Below are 17,058 nucleotides of genomic sequence, written 5' to 3'. Positions count from 1 at the left end.
ACTTGTGCATGACTTGACGTTTTGTAGCCTACATTTCTGTCAGTCTACAGTCTTTTAGCCCATCTTTACTATGATAACCCTTCCAAGATAGAAACCTTATCTACTTTGAGAGACCAACCACCACTCATGCAATCGATGTTGAATTTTGGCCATCTGACGGAAACTGATTCAACTGAATCAATTAACGTCGATTTGACACTAATTTTTTGCTGTCCAGGTTTGCAAATCATTAATTTAGAAAATTTAAGTTGCGCTATTGTTATTATAATCACAGCAGAGGCGGACTGGGACCAAAAATCAGCCCTGGCATATTTGGCCCAAGCGGCCCTCAAATCACTCGGGCACGCCTAATTAAATACAAAATCTTTGCATTACCCTTAAATACACTGTCATGGAGCACTGAAAGTGATGTAGGCCTCATTTGCTATTACTGCTATCACCTCTGATCAGAGGTAGCCATGGAGCACATGATCTCCATATTCAAGTAGGCTATACAAGCAATTATTAAAGAGTTTCTGCTCGAATTCAAAGTATCATTTCAAATTATCCAATAGGCTACATTTAAACTATACAATGCTCAATTGACAGCAGCACCAAAAAATTACTGAAGTCTGTGTAAAGAGTTAAATTACCCAGATTGTCGTAGACATTAATGTAATTTATACCAGTTATCACTGTAGGACATCTGAAACAACACAAAATAAACAGGGCTGTTGCTGGAAATATTTTATTCCTGTATATACTGCCTACTGTACCTACATTGATGGTACATTTTGGAACAGTATAGCTACAAGCATTTTGGAACAGTATAGCATATTATATAGGTTATAGTTGACTTGTGCATGACTTGACGTTTTGTAGCCTACATTTCTGTCAGTCTACAGTCTTTTAGCCCATCTTTACTATGATAACCCTTCCAAGATAGAAACCTTATCTACTTTGAGAGACCAACCACCACTCATGCAATCGATGTTGAATTTTGGCCATCTGACGGAAACTGATTCAACTGAATCAATTAACGTCGATTTGACACTAATTTTTTGCTGTCCAGGTTTGCAAATCATTAATTTAGAAAATTTAAGTTGCGCTATTGTTATTATAATCACAGCAGAGGCGGACTGGGACCAAAAATCAGCCCTGGCATATTTGGCCCAAGCGGCCCTCAAATCACTCGGGCACGCCTAATTAAATACAAAATCTTTGCATTACCCTTAAATACACTGTCATGGAGCACTGAAAGTGATGTAGGCCTCATTTGCTATCACCTCTGATCAGAGGTAGCCATGGAGCACATGATCTCCATATTCAAGTAGGCTATACAAGCAATTATTAAAGAGTTTCTGCTCAAATTCAAAGTATCATTTCAAATTATCCAATAGGCTACATTTAAACTATACAATGCTCAATTGACAGCAGCACCAAAAAATTACTGAAGTCTATGTGTAAAGAGTTAAATTACCCAGATTGTCGTAGACATTAATGTAATTTATACCAGTTATCACTAGCCTAGAAATCTAGACGCACCCTAGCGGCGGCAAATTAATTTGCTCAGCTTGTACGTCTAGTATCGAACCATAGGAATTTCTATTGGCTTAACACCGTGGATGACGGCCAATCACAGCGCTCTATTTCGTTAGAGAGTCTTAAGGCGGGCTTAACAGGATAACGACATCCTGCGACGGTGAACAACAAGGAAGGTGGGTGGCTATGGCAAACGAAGAGCGGTTGTTTGAATCGGCGTTGGCGTCAACTTTGGAGGAGCTGGACTTTGCTTTGGAAGTGCTTTTCTTTGAAAGTAGATCAACACAATGCACTTAAGTCATTCCTTTCGAAGAAGGATGTATTTGCCGTTTTGCCGACCGGATACGGATATGGTCGTAGCGCTGGCCTATTGCATGCCTAGGCAGTTTGAAAGACAATTCTCTGCCCGCCCCTTGGATTAAGCGAGGTGAATGATTCGATGCCAGACTATACATGTCAATGATATAGGATGGCCAGCCAGGCTAAGTTATCACTGTAGGACATCTGAAACAACACAAAATAAACAGGGCTGTTGCTGGAAATATTTTATTCCTGTATATACTGCCTACTGTACCTACATTGATGGTACATTTTGGAACAGTATAGCTACAAGCATTTTGGAACAGTATAGCATATTATATAGGTTATAGTTGACTGTGCATGACTTGACGTTTTGTAGCCTACATTTCTGTCAGTCTACAGTCTTTTAGCCCATCTTTACTATGATAACCCTTCCAAGATAGAAACCTTATCTACTTTGAGAGACCAACCACCACTCATGCAATCGATGTTGAATTTTGGCCATCTGACGGAAACTGATTCAACTGAATCAATTAACGTCGATTTGACACTAATTTTTTGCTGTCCAGGTTTGCAAATCATTAATTTAGAAAATTTAAGTTGCGCTATTGTTATTATAATCACAGCAGAGGCGGACTGGGACCAAAAATCAGCCCTGGCATATTTGGCCCAAGCGGCCCTCAAATCACTCGGGCACGCCTAATTAAATACAAAATCTTTGCATTACCCTTAAATACACTGTCATGGAGCACTGAAAGTGATGTAGGCCTCATTTGCTATCACCTCTGATCAGAGGTAGCCATGGAGCACATGATCTCCATATTCAAGTAGGCTATACAAGCAATTATTAAAGAGTTTCTGCTCGAATTCAAAGTATCATTTCAAATTATCCAATAGGCTACATTTAAACTATACAATGCTCAATTGACAGCAGCACCAACAAATTACTGAAGACTATGTGTAAAGAGTTCAATTACCCAGATTGTCGTAGACATTAATGTAATGTAGCGATCTCACCCTCAGACAAGATTCACCTTTGGCCGGGACGGCCATTTATTGGAACAGGAAGACTCATACGGATACAGACAACTACATAGGGCAACACAGGGGTAGTCTCAGCTGCACATGCTACACACAATAAGGGTTTACCACACACATCAACACGAGGATAAACACATGAGGTACAACTAAAGAGACTAACACGCTAACAAATACACAACATGGTAAACGTAACTACAACTATTATAACCGACATTACACATTCTAGCATTCACTCGCACTGCATTCTGGGAGACACTCATTCAACGTTAGACATGTACATCCACCGACGCTACAGTAATTTATACCAGTTATCACTGTAGGACATCTGAAACAACACAAAATAAACAGGGCTGTTGCTGGAAATATTTTATTCCTGTATATACTGCCTACTGTACCTACATTGATGGTACATTTTGGAACAGTATAGCTACAAGCATTTTGGAACAGTATAGCATATTATATAGGTTATAGTTGACTTGTGCATGACTTGACGTTTTGTAGCCTACATTTCTGTCAGTCTACAGTCTTTAATAGCCCATCTTTACTATGATAACCCTTCCAAGATAGAAACCTTATCTACTTTGAGAGACCAACCACCACTCATGCAATCGATGTTGAATTTTGGCCATCTGACGGAAACTGATTCAACTGAATCAATTAACGTCGATTTGACACTCTTTTTTTGCTGTCCAGGTTTGCAAATCATTAATTTAGAAAATTTAAGTTGCGCTATTGTTATTATAATCACAGTACGACCTTACTATGTTATCATTACCATATCATTACATTATCGCAATTAATAAGTCATCATAATCATCATCGCCAGGCGTCAGCATGGCATATAGCCTACCTGCTCCACCACTGAGTTCTTATCATGTAGCCTCAACTAGGCTCGCTCGCACTCTCCACCACCTGCACTGTCCCTCTGTTCTGTAAGCTTGCTACATCCTCGTTTAAACTCAATGAACTTCCAACATGTTGCTGACATTATGTCCCTCTGCTGTATGCTTGCTTACATCCTCGTTCAAACTCAACGAACTTCAACATGTTGCTGACATATGCTAGCCTACTTGCAATATTGTATTTTTGAAGCTTCTACATTGGTGTTAATTTTGCACAATTGTCACTAGGCCTACCGGCAACCGCCGCAATTTCGTGTAGGCAACTTTTGATGCGCAGAATCCTGGCTCTGAGCCAAAATTGGAGGGGTGGGGCCTGACGTGAGCTGTTATTGGATCACTCCAGTGTCAATATGAAAATGTAACCAATGGGCCGCTGATTGTCCTTATTGTGGGCCGATCGTTGGGCAAAATAATTATATAGCCTATTCTATCAGCCCAAAAGGTGCGTCGGCCCACCGGGAAAATGCCCGGTATGCCAGATGGCCAGTCCGCCCATGTACATACATATACATAGCCTAAACACGCACGTCAAACATTATAATGCTCCGGACCTTTGCTTGAGGACATTTTCCGTAACTGGACCTCGCTGAAGATTAATTGAATACCCCTATAGGCCTTTCAGCGTGATTTATTTTTGTGGAAAAAATGTGCTGGACTGGGCGGCGGTCATATTTTGTACCGCTCTGCGGTACATCTAGTTTAAATTGTTATAGCAAAAGTGTTAATATCATCTAGTGAGAGAGTGTTTAGCCTAAACACTAGGCTCAGTAAGTGTTAATAAAGGTAGAGTCTGTATGATTCTGTAGAAAATGTGCGATGTTTAAGATGAACAGCCAAATTTGAATTCTGTAATCCCTTCCATGCTTCAAGTAGAGTGTGGATTGGCTGGCGTAAAGTCCGAGCCACTGTGTTTGTTTCCCATTAACAGAGCCAGCCCTGTGTTTGAATACCGAGATTTAAGTTTCTTTTTTCTGAGCACAGACAGTTTGAGTACTGTGAAGAGCAATTTGCATCATTTGAGCTTTTTTATATCTATATCAGATCTGCTGTGTAGGCTAGATCATAAAAAGTCTGTTTAGAGCTGTCTGTATCACCCTCCAGCTATGCTCTGTGTTTCAGTCTCTCAAAGGACTGACCACACTTTGCCTACGGCAAGCAGTGAGTAAACAGGATGGATGGATCATTGAGGTTGAGGCCATTTCTTTTTTTTTTTTTTCAACGTTTGACCCGACACCATATCAGACGCCTCTGTCTGTCATAGCTCATTGAGAACTCACAGTGTCATAGCAGACCCTTACTTTACAGTGCACTCAGATGTGTGCTGTAGATAAAGTATACATGGAATCAATTCAAAATAATCTTTGAGGTTTGCAAACAGTTTCCCAGAGACTGCACAAACATTTTGGGCAAATACTTAGCCATGTGTGCACAGAACAGCAATGCAGGTGTGGGAGAGAGAGCCACAATCCTGCAAGAATCTGCATATTTGCCAAACACATTTTTGTCTTGCCATCATTTGGCTGAGAGCATCTAAATGTAATCCTCACTGTACTAAATGACACAGTAGGGTGAATTTGTGCAATACTTGGCATGGATTATCTCAAGCATAGCATGCGAGTTCTGAGCATTTGACATCCTCCTCTCATGGGGTTTGTGGGAGAATAAGGTCATACCTCCTAATTATAGTTACTGATGAGAAATCTCATGCAAAATGAATTCCGTTAACCTTCAGTCAAAGGTTATCCTTCAGAGTTTTTTTTAGCTACAAATGAAATGTTTTGCTGGTCTGAATAGCTAACTAAATGGAAAACTTATCTCCAACCATCAGAGAGTTCAAGTGGTTAGTTTGGCATAGCTCCCCTACATTACTAACTAGACTACTTCTCCAGTCATTTCACAGCAGCATAGTATTTATACTGATAGTAATAGGTCTAAGTCTGTGAAATGAATACATATAAATGTAATTCACAACATAAAGGATTTGCTATGGTGAAGCTACCAGTTCATTCTTTCAGTGGTGAGATGGGTTTAAATAGTAGTTCACACCTCTCGTTCTTGAAGACACATGAGACTACAGATAAACTTGCTCCCCGAGCGCCGCTGTTGTTGCAGGCAGCTCACTGCGCCGGGATTAGTGTGTGCTTCACCTCACTGTGTGTTGAGTGTGTTTCACTAATTCACGGATTGGGATAAATGCAGAGACCAAATTTCCCTCACAGGATCAAAAGTGTATATATATACTTATGCGACGTGTTGGGATCACTATGAAAATCTCCACCAGGCCACTATGGAAGAAACTCCCTACAGCAAGACTATCACCATATTCTGTTGGTGTTATTGCAAGGGTCTTCAGAACACTGCAGAAATTTGAATCAGGTATGGTATTAATTGATAATAATGACTGAAAATAAATAACGGCCGCTGACATTGACAATAAGTAGTGTTCCTCCGATTCACATCTGTCATATAATTCTGCAAGTAGCTCATTCTCAAGTCAGCAAGCAACACAAAACACCAGAAAGTACAAAGTCCAATATGTTTGAGAAACTATTTTTGTCTCGGTGCAGGCCACAGAATTGCAGCAAAGCCCTTACAAAAGGCACATTTTGGAGAAAATTGTTGTGTTGTGTAACTATGTAATAAGTGGGGGATAATGTATTGTCCGATCTGCTCCAGTCTTTCAAGAGGAATCTGCTCTTTCTTAACTGACCACTGGACAATACATTTTCCCTTACATGACGTACCCTACAGTATCTACACAGAGCTTAGACGAAGGTCTTATGCAGAGTGACTTAGCTGTTGTGGAAATGTTTGCCTTTGTTTTTTTATCACAACCTCATTTGCATAGAGTTCTCATTTCAATACAATAGCAATCCCAAACACTGCACAAACCATCCGACCTTCACGTTCTCTACAATGTCACAACAAAAACGACAGTAGAAGCACTTCTGGTCATAGTAGCATAATTCAAACAAATCAACTTCAACAATTTAGATGAATGAATAATAATAATAATAATAATAATAATAATAATAATAATACCCATGAACACTTCATGACTGCCTGTTTATTTCATCCAGTATCTGGGGAGGTATTTGGGAGCGGGGCCAGAGAAGCCCTGACAGCACAGCAGCTTGTGAATTGTCTGTCAAAGCAAATGCACTGACCTTTCGGCCATTTCAGACAAACTAACGGTGGGAGCGCTGTGCGGTGCTCTTTGAAGGATGCTCCTGCTCCTCTCACCCCTCTGCCTCCACTCACTCCTCTCTGCTGACCTGCACTCACGTGTGGAGGAGGCAGGCACTACTACTCCTCCTCCTCCTCCTCCTCCTCCTCTTCTGGGTCCTGAAAGAAGAAAAGAAGGTAAAATGACAAAGAGGGAGAGGAGAAAAGAAAACATGTATCCCTGATTATGGAAGCACTGTATGTGTCTTGTAATTAGTCGTGGCCTTCTCATTGTTGCATGTAATGAAAAGCTGCTTGAAGTTAATTGAGGGACAGCCAGAGCACCGTGTGTTCACACTCAGGGTCGTGTGGCGTGGCCAACTCTATCTGTGTGATCTCTCCGCTACACAATGAAGATGGATCAGAGGTCATGATGAGGAAAGCAGAAGGTGGGGCTGATTCCTTTCCTCTCATACAGTACCTGCCCTTCCTTCCTGCACATCAGCGATTGAATTCACTGCGTAACTGTTAATTATTAGAATATGCAGGATTTTCATCCAAGACGAGGCTTTACCACAAAGTGTTATTTTTAATAGCAGAACAGCAGAAGGATTAAATCTCTGCATGTATAAACAACAGCTATGCAGTGATACACATCTGCAGTCAGTGATGTATATATGTATATATATATATATATATATATATATATATATGTTTTTCATATTACAGATAAATCCAAGTCTCTTTTCTCAGATGAATGTTTGTTTTGCTGTCTCACATTCTCCTACTTCATGTGGAGAATAAGAGTGCCCTCTACAGGCCAAGTCTCCAAAGTGTTTCTCTGAGAGCCATGCATGTGGCAGGCGTAGCTTCTCTGAGAGCCATGCATGTGGCAGGCGTAGTTTCTCTGAGAGCCATGCATGTGGCAGGCGTAGCTCCAAGTCACACACAGACTACAGTGAAAGCAGCAGTCAGCCAAAGGACAAAATTCATTTCTTCTAAAAGTAATTTGCACTTCAAAGCTTCCAGTCTCATCCTGCCTGTTTGTATATATATATATGTGCGTGTGCCTGTGAGTGAGTGTGTGTGTGTGTGTGTGTGTGTGTTTGTACGTGTACGCTGTACGTGTGTGTATGTGTGTGTGTGTGTGTGTGTGTGTATTTCCTCAGCTGGGTCTTTACTATGAGATCTCTATTTCTTCATCTCTCTCTCTCACACACAAACAAACACACACACACACACACACACAGACAGATACATACACAGACATATTCAATTTAAGTGACCAACATATCTTTTGAATGACCAACCTGATCTATGATGTCATGGTTTTGTGCTTCAAATGCTCCCTGTCTCTCATTGATTTACATATGCAGTGCAATTTTTATAACACAAAAAACTAAAAGTGCGAGAGAGAGAGAGTGAGTTTGTTTTTGCCATTAGGGGAATAGGTGTAAACCACGCTTGGTGTGATGAATTGCAGAGGAACACAGACCCTGAGGGAATCTCGGCTCCTCTTCGCAGGCGCTTGGTGTTAACAAAAAGCAATTAAATGCCTCTATGCTCGCCGTATTGATCATATCTCCACAAATAATCTATGTAAGAACAATTGCACTTGTGTTCATTTAACAAGCAGCTTGTGTTCATACACTGTAGAGAGCAGTGAATGGCCATACACAATGGGGTCACATAGATCAGGTATTAAATTCTACAGACACACTGCTGCCCGACAGCCTTTGGAGCGCAATGCAGTGAAAATGCCTCAAAATGTCAGGGCATAAAGATTTATCTGGGATCTACACTATGGAGACTTGGGGTTGTCTTGATCCCAAGGCTGCAAAGATCATTAGTCATCCGAAACAAGACAGGTGAAGTGCCCTGTCCACTCACGTCCAACGGAGGAGACCCTTTTCTCTCCAGACGTCCGAGTGTTTCAGCCAGGCCATTTTACCAATGCAGAAGCTGTCTGTGCCATATTAGTGACAGTGTTAAGAAAGATGAAAGAAGCGCCCCCTCACACACACACACACACCTGTGACCTTGAGATGCTAATCTTAAAGCAGACTCCTCTGAGGTGGCAGTTGAGAGAGAGAAAGAGAGAGAAAGATTTAAAAAGTGAGAGAACAGGAAGAGACAGAGAAAGATAAGAAAGACAAGAGAGAGAGAGAGAGAGATGGTTTATTCATATAAAACGTGGCCTGGTGCGTCCCCACAGGGGAGGGTAAAATGTGCATCGATCAGGCCACCGTGTTGACCTTTAGGACGGGCCACATTGGGAAGCCATCACACAGAAAGCACCAAGGGTCCCTTAGTAATGATTCCCTGCTTCATGCCAAGCAAACACAAGCTAATTAGGGTATAAATAAACTATGAGACTGAGTGTGTATGTGGCTCTGTGAGTGTATGTGTGTGTGAGAGAGAGTGCGTGAGAGAGAGTCAAAGAAAGAGAGAGTAAAGTGTCAGAAATCATGTGTGTGCATGCATGTGTGTGTAGAACTACAAACCTGACAGTAAACATAATATGCGATGCACCAGAATATGATACTCCTCTGTGACCAGAATAAACAGGTCACAGAAGTTGTTTAGATTGACCAAACTACTTATAAAACCTTTCACACACACACACAGGGAACCACTGGTCAAGCTATTTATCTTTCATGCCAGGCATATTTCCCTTTCCCGAGTATGCCCCCACCGGTTTGTTATGGCCAGGCAGTGTGAAGGTCAAGCGGGAGTCCATTGAACGGTTTCCTCTTTCCTCCTCCTCCTCCCTTCATCTCAGGCCGCAGCTACTCATGCATGGCTGACCTTCTCCAGCTAAGGCTCTGGAACCTTCCGCTGAGCCTGCAGCCTCTTCTCTTGCAGCGCTGGTGCCCAGGCCAGCCAATCCTCTCAGCTTATTACCGGGTTTCACCACCTTCAGCACAAAGAACCCCATACTGTCTGGCTGTATAGGATATTTTAAACAGCGCTTTTCCACAGCAGGAGCTCACAGGTCATTTTAGCACCTTTGTGCTTCGGACTAGGGAGTGTAGAACTGGTGGACAAGCGGCGTATTACCCACGTTGGTGCATAACACAGGGTTCGTTTTCCCTCCTAGAATGCCCAGGGAAGAGGGAGGGGTAGAGCTACTAGATCAAAGGCTTGATGATTACATTAACATTAACAGTAACATTGAAGGAAGATCAATGTTTTTAATACTGAATGTGCAGCTTATTGAATGCAGCTGTATGAATAACCTAGTCCTCAAAAGCTGCTCTTCAGTCATGTTGTTGTGTTATGTATTTATTCTGCGCAAAGTGAGAGGAAAGGCCTTAAGGGCATGTCTCACGGCACAGTCGTACGTGACGCGGGGTGACGTGACGCGATGCGGTGTGCTGCGCGCTGGTGAAGAAGGACGAGTGGGCTCGCGAGGTGAGCGCAGTGGGGTGCCGTCCTCAAAGTCCACCTAAATCCATCCCAAGCTTTGGGCCGCTTTCATGAGTTGAGCCTGCCGTAATGATCCCCCTCCCCACACACCCTCCTCCAGTCACCCCCAGCCCCCAACACACACACACACTGAAACACACACGTAGCACAACCAGGGGCAGGCTTTGATCTCGCTCCACATTCAAACTGAAGAAGAGGAAGATGAGATCACGCTGCCTTGGAAGTTTGGTGCGGATCGATGACAAGAAAAGAGTGTACAATAATTTAAGGGGAGAGAAGAAGAGTGGAGAAAAGAGGAGAGAAAGGAGGAATTGAAAAGGTAAGGGTAAACCTGAAGCTGACTGCTGAATAGCAAAATACGCTGCGGTGGACTCTAAATCCTTCAGCACACTAAAATGTGCCTAGGAAAATGTTCTTGAAGTCTGAGTGCCCTCTGGTGGACATATGTGGAAACACTTCTGCTGATTTGCTAAGCTAAAAGGTCAGAACATCATCAACATTCCGGAGCATAACCCATAATCTTATTTTTTATTTCCACAGAATTGCCCAATCTCAGAACATTTGGAGGATGACAAAACACATGTTAATGGCCTACCAGTTACAGTCACATTTCTATGGTGTTGTTTCATGCCTGCTATCTGTTGGCCTTTTCCACATAATAAACTGAGTTGTTCATGCATGCTGTCAAGGGAACAGTCATGGCTTACATAGCATGCTGTCATGCTTAAGGACTCATTAATGTTTAACACGTCTACCATTTTAATGACTGTGTGTGTGTGTGTGTGTGTGTGCGTGTGTGTATGAGAGAGAGAGACATGGAAGACTAAAAAATTGAGACGTTTTACCATCCTTATTGTCAATACCATAGCAAAGCACAATATGAATAAAATATGCCCCACAAAAATCCAACAACTCCCCATGGTCAGTACAACCTGTTTGTCTAGTAACTATTGTTCCTTTGTTCTTCAATTTCTCCATAGGCCATTCAGTCCTCTCACTGTTAAGCAATGCATGTCAAGACCCCACCTCTTCCTGCAGTGTCATAAAGACAATCACATCTATTTTTGTTGCTTTCCTGTGTGGCAAACCCACAGGTGTTAAAATGTGCAAAGCCATGGTTAATATTTGCCTCAGTGGACAACCTTGTTGTCGACAGACAAAATGTCCTACATACTTCAACTCACCGCCCAGACAGAGGTGAAGCAAGCCCCTTGAAGGGCCCTGAACATCTCACCATATGGGGAAACGCGACCTCACTGTGTGATTAAACACACGATTCCAGTCATACTTGATGACTGATGGGTGTTTTACGTAACACCAACCCACACCTCAAATAATTTTATTACAACAGCATTAGTCTGAGATAAAGACGCTGATAAAGCCGTGAGCCAGGCAAAGTGAAAGGCTGGTGGTTCTTATTGACATACAGTTACCCCCTCTCACTTGCACCGACTTAAAGCAAGGTGTGAGCCAGCTAAAGAACACACTGTATGTTGTTAGAGAGGGGAAATAGACATTCTCTGTGAACAGAACACTCAAGTAATTGACCCGGCCTACATTTATCCAAATACCTTTCAAACAAATGTCTTTGTATTGGAATCCATTGTGCAGTGTCTGATTTGTTAAGTACTTTGTCAGCCCTCGAGACGTTTGCAGAGGGCTGTTACTGGCTGTGGTAATGTTTCATGGAGCGTGAGCAGTGTTCTCTGAGATGCCTCACCTCCCCAGGACTTTCCATGACAACTCCACAACAGCACAGTGGTACACACACAGGATGTTCAATTACATGTGGTGAGTCACCAAAGCTATAGGAGACCAGCATCTACACAAGATGGAGATGGTCCTGGGTATAAGAAAACAAACAAACAAAAAAAAAGGAAAAAATATGATTTGAGTTTTAACAAAATCTTTACACAGATTTGCAAGTACACTCAATCGGTGATTAATACGCATATAATGTACATAAATACATTGCATCTACATACACAATAGGATGCATTACAATATGTGGATTTCTACAATACTTGCAGATACTTCTACAATACTTGCACTTACAGATTCAATAAGAATACAAAATCTTAGAATGCAAGACACTAATTTCACTGCCTTTCTTTAACAGGGCTTGAAGTTCTCTGGAACTGTGTCTGATTTCAGGTGGGGACCAGGCTATTTAGATCTTGAAAATAGATAGTTCTATTTAAAATCCAGCAACATAAAAAATACAGCTCCTAAGCTGCATGCTCACTCATCAACATTTCCTACAATGTCTGTTCACTCAGTGTCATCCTATTCTAAGTATAAGTACAGTATATGCACACTTACCACTTGAAACTGGCTTGATGCTTTCAGTGCACACATATACATGCACAGTGTCTCTGTCTGAGCAGTGGTGTTCTGAGTATCCCATTGAACACTGACATCCATGGCAGATGCTTATGTGAACTGCTATGGAAACCACTAGATAGAGAAAACAGCAAAGAAGCCAGCTAGACATTACTGCATTGCATGTGCTTGAATGTGACGGTGTTGGTCAAAACAATCTGACAGTGGCTGTGTTCCAATTAGCATACTTCTGTACAATATGTGCACTCATATTAAGTATTGCAAGTACAGAAGTATGTGAATTCAAGTTTGGAACACAGCCATTATTGGACATATTTTTTCCCCATTTCTGCCCCATCTGTTTTAGATTGTTCATAAGAGGAAATACCTAATCTAACATTTAATTTTTGAAAGCTGATACAATTTTGCATCACTTGGCATTGCTTTGAACAAATTAATATGCATATTGCACTGCATATTGACTGTATTTCAAATGAATGTGCATCACTGTGAAGAAATAAATGATAAAATATAAATGCTTTCCTTTCATTTCTTGAGTATGTGTCCTGGGTAATGCAGAGGTGATGTACTGTAGAAACAGAGTGCTGTGTGGATCATCTGTAGAGCCATAAGACAACTACAAGATCTTTATGAGAAGACCGGAGAGGACAGGGAGCTCCAGCTACACTCCTTCCGGTTCATTCACGGCACTTGCCTGACATCCTCAGACAGAGACCATATGGAAAACTACAGTAGAAAAAAAAAGTTAATGTGCCTGGTGACCCATTCTAAGCAAGTGACCTTGTACAAAGAACATTAAAATACTCCCTCACATTTGTATAGTCTCGTTTTCTTTCACCATTCTATGAAAGGCGAAGGTGAAGTGTGGCGTCTGCGCCTTTCGTCTAGTATTGAGGTGTCGCCCGGTGCGTATAGTCTTCAAAAAACGTAATACTCAAATGAATAAAGGGGAGATCGCACACAGGGGCTGAGTAGTTCCAACAGTGTATTCTTAAAGAGCCGAAAAAACAGTTACAGGCCACATCAACAAGGGGTAAACGTTTCGGGTCTAGCCCTTCATCAGTATTCCTTGTGCGTCACCATTCTATGAAATACATAAAACAAAATTGCCCTGTATCATATTCACTTGTGGAAAAAAAAGGACATCATTACATTTGGCACAGTTTGAGATAACTTACGTCCTCAAATGAATGGCGTCAGAGCTGACACTGGAATGGCTTTAAAAGACTAACCACAAAGTAGGCAAAAAAACATGACCATCCCAGGGAGGAGGCCCCACTTCATCGCACGCAATCGTCCTGGGCCTATGGCATCTGTGACATCTCTTATCTCTGTTGTATAGGCCTATTGCATCCTCTCTAACAGGAATAAAAGCACAAAGCATGCAGCGACATATCATCAGGTAACCATGTACACAGTCTTCACAGCTTGTAAATACCCCATGGGTTTTATGGCCTAAAGATATTCATCAGTGCAGTGATGAAGTGAAGTGCAGTGTTCCATCCAGATGGGACGTTTTTTTTTTTTTTTAATCTGTATAGGACACCAACCTGTCAGGATAGGCTACCTATTCAGTTATCCAGGGTGACACTGGGAGAAATTTGGGATTCAAATTAGGGTTGGTGAAGGTTAAGTGTTAACAAAAACACTGGTGTCCATTAAAAAATAACTTAGGTCTAGGTGCGGTTAAGTTTCCACAAACCATATTATACCTTATTTTAATGCAGGCTATTAGATGATGCGCTTACATCCAGAGCTGCTTTTAAAGCCACAGTCCCCTAGGGCACAATAGTGCAGCCGGGAATCGAACCCACGACATTAAGGGGCATAAAGGCCCTGTCTGTGATTCTGTGACAGCATTCAGCTGCCACCTTCCATTAAATGCTCCCTCCATCGATAGTTTTAAATCTAGGCTTAAAACTTCTTCACCTTAGCATTTCTTGCTCATTTATGATTGTTTGATATGTATGTACTCTTATGTGTCTGTGTTATGCACTGTCTTTTTTGCCACTTTGTACGGCACTTTGGTCAGTGTACACTGTATTTTGAATGTGCCTTATAAATAAATGTTACTTACTTAGGCTACTTACTTACTTACCATCACGCAGGTGATTTGTGCATTTTTGCTGGATCCATGAAACGCATAGCCCACAAAACCCAAAGCCTGTCTACAGGACTACAGAATTCAGTAATCATCGCAACGAACGCTGACTTTAGCTAAACTCGTCTAAACAGCACCCTTCGTCCTGCTTGCAAACGACCTGACTGACGTAGAGAGGCAACACTAAGTTCACGTAGGCTAATACATTTGTCACAGGATTGTGCAAAGTAGTGCTGCGGTAAAACAATAATAAATAATAGGTTAACCTGCATGTTTGTCGATTTCAAATATTTGAATTAAGTGGAGCCAGACGCTTTGATATTACGTCCAAATTCTGAACTTGATCACTGCACGTTTGACGAGAAGTATGTTCTTCAAACTTCATTCACTTTGGGCCTGTTGTTCTCTATAGAGTGACGTCAGCACTATGCGACATGTCAGGATGGCCGAGCGGTCTAAGGCGCTGCGTTCAGGTCGCAGTCTCCCCTGGAGGCGTGGGTTCGAATCCCACTTCTGACAAATATTTTTTTTTTTTAAAGAAAAAAGATCATGAGGAGATTGACCGGTCGCAAAAGCCACGCCTCTTAGTTATTGTTGCTATGCTCATCAAACTCAGACCAACTCAGAGTTGACTAGAACTTCAATGGTTAAGACTGTCTTTAAAAGTTACAGCCCAGGACGGACTTGATTTAGAATTCGTCGAAAGACTCCAGTATGACATGGAGATACATGTATAAAAATGAATATCTAGCTTTGTTGGGTGACAAACTTAGACGGGAGGCGACTATTGACTTGCATGCATGTTACAAGGACACTGCGCCATATGTAAGGAACATGCTTACATTGCAAAACCACTGCGACTTTATTAATTTATGGTGAATAAAAATGTTACACTACTGTGCACATCCCCATGCTTTTCTGACGTGAGCATGCTAGCACGCAGCGGTTAGCTAACTATGCTAACGTTAGTTATCTACAGGTGACAATCATATTATACACAATGCTGGCAATGATGAGAACAATTAACATCCTTGTTTTTCTTACTTACATTGAGTTGACTGTGTGGTTTAATGCAGATGTGGTGGAGCACTGTTTCGTATGCCATCACAGCTCAGTCTGTCATCTGATGCTGCATGGACCGCATCTGGACCACCATCATATTCATTTATTAACTTGCCTAACTAACTGCCACACCATAGACTTTATAAATACTACTACTAGCATTAATAATAATATCAATAATGCTAATGGATTAATTAATGTATTAATTTATTAAGAATGCATCTGAATATTGTATAGACATGTAGCCTACCCCTGCTTCTGAAGAATGAACCTGCCCTTGTAGGCTTTGTAATAAACACCCTCACTAATGTCAATGAAGAAATTGTATTGGATTCTTACTTCCGAAATGGGCTGTGGGCGTGACTGTCAAGGTCTATTATAACTTTAGGCCTTAGCCTACCTCTGGTACTAGCTCATTTAGCCATGAATAAAGAGTGTATGTTTGTCTGAATAGTTTATTATTGACAGAGGACATAATCTTTATCATAAAATGTTTGGACACACTTTATTAGTTCCTGTTTCACACATTCCAGTAAATGCCCTTGGTAGTTTCACAACAATAGCCCGTAAAATGTTTTATACACTTTGAATCCATTTCATACAATGTTTAACAAGTTTTACTCAATTTAATTTACAACAGGATGCTATTTTTTTTGTATGTTTTTATTTCAGCTAAACTGCACTGACACACCACTGTCCTGTTATCAATATAATAATTATTTATTGATCAAGACAAAAGTCTCTTTGTGTGCAATACATGTTCCTCTATTTTTAAGCAATGCAAATGTCCAAAAAAGGATTGGCGACCTCTGAACTTCCCACCAGAGACCAAAAAGAAAAAAAGATTTACATGCCTCATCTGCACCTTAGAGAAAATTATTATACGGCTCTTCACAATGCAAGTAGAATGCTCCATTGACTTGAATGGGATTTCCGAAAGTTCTAGCGGTCATTATTTCTTAGGAAAGGACCTCTGAAAACAAGAATGACCGCTGTCAATGGCAACGGAGTTTGCGCTTGGAACTTCATTCAAAAGTGAAAGCAGACGCGGTTGATCATGTGTTCTAAAGAATGTTTGATTCAAGTTCAGCGTGTGTTGCGAACCATTTGTTTCTCAGCAAAAGCCACGACGAAACGGTAACAAACTAGATGTACCGCAGAGCGGTACAAAATATGACCGCCGCCCAGTCCAGC

The 17,058-nt window shown here is 41.4% G+C and overlaps 1 long non-coding RNA gene and 1 other non-coding gene across 2 annotated transcripts; one reads left to right on the top strand and one right to left on the bottom strand.

Moving 5' to 3' along the window:
- Positions 1–13,055: 13,055 nt before the first annotated feature.
- Positions 13,056–15,168, bottom strand: LOC143135051 (uncharacterized). Its single transcript, XR_012988775.1, has 3 exons — positions 14,800–15,168; positions 13,514–14,059; positions 13,056–13,427 (listed from the first exon to the last, which is right to left on the bottom strand). It is a non-coding gene; the product is annotated as an uncharacterized LOC143135051 (long non-coding RNA).
- A 70-nt stretch (positions 15,169–15,238) lies between these two features.
- trnal-cag (transfer RNA leucine (anticodon CAG)) lies at positions 15,239–15,321 on the top strand. The gene has a single exon. It is a non-coding gene; the product is annotated as a tRNA-Leu (tRNA).
- The last annotated feature ends 1,737 nt before the right edge of the window (positions 15,322–17,058 follow it).

Source organism: Alosa pseudoharengus, unplaced genomic scaffold (assembly GCF_046254945.1).
Source record: "Alosa pseudoharengus isolate Yale_2024_CS ecotype anadromous, Long Island Sound unplaced genomic scaffold, YU_APseudo_1.1 YU_APseudo_1.1_scf_2, whole genome shotgun sequence".
Classification (NCBI taxonomy): domain Eukaryota; kingdom Metazoa; phylum Chordata; class Actinopteri; order Clupeiformes; family Clupeidae; genus Alosa; species Alosa pseudoharengus.
Note: the sequence above shows the minus strand (reverse complement) of the source record. Positions and strands in the feature narration are given on the sequence as shown.